The sequence below is a fragment of the Macrobrachium nipponense genome, chromosome 1 (genome assembly GCF_015104395.2).
Source record: "Macrobrachium nipponense isolate FS-2020 chromosome 1, ASM1510439v2, whole genome shotgun sequence".
NCBI lineage: Eukaryota > Metazoa > Arthropoda > Malacostraca > Decapoda > Palaemonidae > Macrobrachium > Macrobrachium nipponense.
Genome location: NC_087200.1, coordinates 45,253,505 through 45,258,504, shown reverse-complemented (window position 1 = coordinate 45,258,504; position 5,000 = coordinate 45,253,505). Strand labels below are relative to the sequence as shown.

Sequence of the window (5,000 nt, the reverse complement as noted above, 5' to 3'; positions counted from 1 at the left end):
CTCATTACGAAGTTCAGTCAACGGTCTCCTGGGGTTCGCTACAAACGAACCCTAATGTATCAAGAATGCCATCTTTTTACTATCATTATTATTATTATTATTATTATTATTATTATTATTATTATTATTATTATTATTATTATTCTCTTACAGAAAATAAAGCGGCACACCTAAGCTACTCAGTTACTCCCATTCATGCTTTTCTACACATTCACCTTTCCCTCTTTACCTGCATCTTCGTTCCTTAGCTCCCATAAGTTTAGTTTTGCTACGTGATATTTTGCAAATACAGTTTCTAAGATAGAGTTGCTTATCACAGATGTGATTAGGGGCCAGGCACTCGATGTGGAAAGGGTGTAAAGTATAATGCGAATACATCCCTAGGTAATGTCGCTACTCGTTGTCAACTGAATGAATTAGCCAAAGGTTCCATGACTTTCAGCGCTTTCATGGTCATTCTGAAGTAACAAATAGGCTTAAATCACTTCCTGGTTGCGGCGCCCAAATCAGCGACGTTCTTATGTCGAAAAATCGCCCACCACACCAAATGATCCACCACGACCACAAAAGAGAGAGAGAGAGAGTGAGAGAGAGATAGAGAGAGAGAGTTGAGGGGAGAGAAAGGCACATATTCCTTGCACAAATGTTTTGGTAAGCATCCCTGTCACTCACAAATTCAGTTACCATCCGCCAGACCATAGAAACCAAACAATACTTCGCAATTTGCATAATTAAACGAAGACGTCCGGATTGAACTTACCACAGAAATCTGTGGTACTTCTGTGATGAGATTTTTTTTATGTTGCTGATAATAGATGTTACCGAAGCTAATATGTCAATATAAAGGCCACAAAGTCTCTGTAGACAGACTGTCAGAGAGAGCAGAGAGACGTGGAGAGTGGTACGAGTATACTATCATCGTATGCAATAGTGGTGAGGACTACCAGTAAGTCGATGACCTTCTTGTTATAATTGAAGCATTAGATTAGTCTGTCAGGAATAACTTTGCAAAGAGCGTAAAGCTGTGTCAGTGGTAATCATAAGTAAACTAAGATAATATCAACGTCAGTAAATAGCGCAAGTTTTAATAGCGGTTTGGGCTATGCTACGCTTAAATTGTGTTTAAACGTTTTTTATTTTAATTTAAGCACTTAAAAAATGCTTAAGTTAAAAAGAAAGTATTTCAAGTGTGATCACTTACGTTCTTCCACAATTTCTACAGACATAATACATAAAATATAACGATGATTAAATAGATATAAAAATCCACATTGTTACTTGTCTTACAGTATCTTTTTAAATACAGAAATGTGAAAAGTGGTGCAATTCCTTTCTGATCTATGTATACAACAAATAAAGATCCGCTCTTTGACCGGTTAAAAATGAAGAATAAATATCCTTAATTCTAGAGAAATTACAGTGCGAAATTTAATCTGTATATTTTCTGACTGAAGATAAGGTCAGTAATTATTAGCAAACGACGGTCAAAAACAAAGCGCCAATGATCAGTCTGATTGGCACATAATCTGTTTTCCTCTAATTGCTTCAGTGTCTTTGAGTGATCTCTTAAGAATTTTATACTAAATACTCCGTTAACTGAATTGTATTCGGTAAACTTTCTGTTATTTGATTACTCGATTGTATTGATGAACTCATTTATTTAGTCTGCTATGTTTTAGAACACAAAAATAAAAGCAGATTAGAAACAGGATTATCTTTTATTTGCTGGCCAGATTTTGTTTTCATTTGAGCTTTGTAATTATGTCAATAATCAATACTAATAGGTAAACAGAAGGATAAGTATTCTCCCGCAATAAAACGGTTAAAATGTTAATGAAGAGACGACTACATTACTGATAAGCAATTACAATATGACGATGGTAATCAGGCTGAAGTATAGATAATGATGATAATGACATTCGAGACCGCAACTTGGAAACTGAAAAATAACATATAAAACCGCACTTGAGATTAACTCAAAACTTAGAGAATTATTAAAAGGGTTAAATGTCTACAATCAAAGTAACAGGCGGGTAATTATATTATCAGTTCTGGAGAATTAAACCAAATAATAACGATAATAATCAAAGTAGTTATAATAATTCATGTCTCACGATAACTGAAAGAACAAAAACGGGTTACGGTTTATAACTGTATGAAGGATTTCAATTAGTTCAAAGATATTTCTTTTTTTATATTTTTCTTTTTAATCAAGGGCATTATGATCTATTACACGCTCTCTTCGTTCACCGCGCACAAGGAATTCATATGGACGACAGTTTTGTAGGCTATCAGTTTTTAAGCTTTATTATTGTCTAAACTTATTTTCTGAAGTTTCTTTTCGCGGGGAGAAAATTCGCCTATTCATTATCTTTTAGGCTTTAATCAACTTTAAATTATACGTACTTTTTCCTTTACACGTGACTGTGGTATTAGGGTGAAACCTCAAAACCAATATTTTCTTGGTCTGACGTTCTCTTACCGTACTCCAGATTCAAAGTGTATGTGACCATATTTAATTAATAAGAAGTCTGAAGTGTTACCTGCGTTGCCAAACTTTCTTTTCATAACAGGTTAAGTAAATAATCTGCTTAAGAGTGTTATGATCTTTTTTAAAAAATGGAGTCCAGCGCTTTTTCAGTTTCCTAAATGCACCTTGAGATAGTTCGAAGAGTTATGTCTGAATGTCGCTCTTATTTACGGTATACGGTAAAGTAATTAACCTATGGAAAATAGGCTCTATGGGGAGGAAAAACAATATGATTAGGTCTAAAATTTGGTAGGCAGAACTCCAATCCCAGAGATAATAAGAACTCTTTACGTTTAGATAACACATGTTTTGAGAAATTGAGTACAGTCACTCTTTCTTTAGCAAATTTTGGAATAACAATACCCAAACCTTTCAATTTCCTGAAACGCCTTTCCTGTACGAGTAAAATAAAAATCATTTAGAGTTTTGTTAAAAAGTTTTGAACACTTCCACCTTCATCCTTGAGACAAGATCATTATGTTTATCAACTTATTTTTATTTATTACTTATTTCCATATTTAACAGAGAGTTAGTAGCCTCTTTGTAAAATTGTGATTGGTATAAAGAAGACTTATACAACTTGAATTTAACAAAATTAGGGACAATACTGTAAGAATTCCTAAGCAAGTTTCGCTTTTTCTAATTTCTTTAAAACTTTCCCGGGGTTCTGACATTTTCCTAGTAGATATATATGTTTGTATATATGTATGTATGTTTGTATGTATGTATGTATGTACATATATAGAGTTGCAGGGCAGGCCGGTGTAGGAGAGTTTGATGTGAAAATTGGAGGAAAGAATCGACTTTGCAGTCTAAATAAAGCAACTGACTTGGGTGGACGCACCACATATAAGCAGAAAAAAAAGAGTAAAACCTTTGTCAATTCTTCTAGAGTAGCCTCAAACTCAGATGTGCCCACTTATCATATAATTTACTAAAGGGTCAGGAGCTCTCAACAAAGTTCTAGGGCACTGCAATCTACATTCAGAATTATAGTCACAAAGCAAGAGTGCCACACAATTTCAAACAAAATCACATAAATAGAATAGACTAATTGTAATGTGTGAAATGGTAATAAGGATCCTTAGTTAATACAGGGTAGAGCATTGTCAGCAAGGTCGACTCACACTAGGATTTCCAGGTATCTTGCCGGGAATGGCACTGGCATTGAGTAAGATGGTTGACACCGTTGGACTACAGATGGCTTCACACAACAAGGACATGCAACATGGATTTTGCAATGTGGGGAATGTTGTAGCATACGAGTGAGGACTATGGAAAAGCTTTATGTAAAATGAATGATAAACTAAAACACAAAACCCCACGAAATCTTTACACTGGTGAATCACAAAATCACTGAATAGCTATACACTAAATCATAGTAAAGCTAGCATTAAATGTAAATGTAAGCAAATTAATACATCCACAGTCCATATTCATGAAAATCTCTGAAGGAAATAGGATAACAGGGAATGAACATTGGAGCAAGAGAACAGCTAGAAATGTTGAGTGCAAAGGAAAAAGTGAGGCCAGACAAAGAACTTCCAATCACTTTACATTGGACCATGGACAAGACTTCATAGATTATATCCAATCTTCCGCATTGGGGCACATCAATGGAAGCAGCGTCAGGTACAATTCCCCACTGTAGAGGAATTTGATGAAAATAGGAGAAGGGCGCTTCTGATCCAAGACAGTATCAACACTCAAGCAGCAAGGCGGGTTCATGTCAAATACCACCTTCAGAGTGACAGCCAGCAGTAGGGCGTCAGAGGACGACATCAAGTAAGAGTAACTAGCCAGCAAGAGATGCTGGGGCTTTTAGCATATGAGGTTAGAGTGGTAGTAGCCAGCAAGAGATGATGGGGCTTCTAGCAGTAAGGGTAGAGTTGTAGTAGCAAAGCACAGACTGTCGGAACCTGTATATATACCCCATTTGCCATCGCCGGTGTCCATGTTTTGAAGTTTCCCTTCCCAATGAGGTCGACCATTGTTGTCCTTTGTTGGCGTGTCGCTGAACCAAGTCAGGTATCTGAAAGGGTTATTGAAAGCTGACCAGTAAGGGTTCAAGAGGAAGGAATGCAATAGAGGTGCTAATTAATTCGAGATTTAGAATTGCAAGGCCGAAGATGCAGGTATGCGTCAGGTAACAAGTAGGAGGAGATGCAGGTGCGGGTCAGGTCAAGGGGCAACTGGCAGCATACTGTCAGAAATGACGGGAAATGGAGGTGTGACCCTTGTTAATGGTTTCCGTGATATTGACTAGGGAATTTGAAAAAATTGTTTGAGAGGTGTGCAGTCCCCCAGAAGTCTTCCAACTTCCTTGGGAATTGACAGTTATCGGCTTAAGGGCAGGTTTCTTATCTAGCAGTTGAGATTCAGGAATATGTCGTTGACAGGGATATGACGGACAATAGGACAGAGCAATAAAATGACATTTGTGTAGGTGGCTAATGACCTCCGTGTTTTC

General features: G+C 36.6%; 1 pseudogene; it reads left to right on the top strand.

The window, feature by feature from the left end:
- The first annotated feature begins 4,256 nt into the window (after positions 1-4,256).
- LOC135218765 (uncharacterized) overlaps positions 4,257-5,000 on the top strand; it is a 25,262-nt pseudogene continuing 24,518 nt past the window's right edge.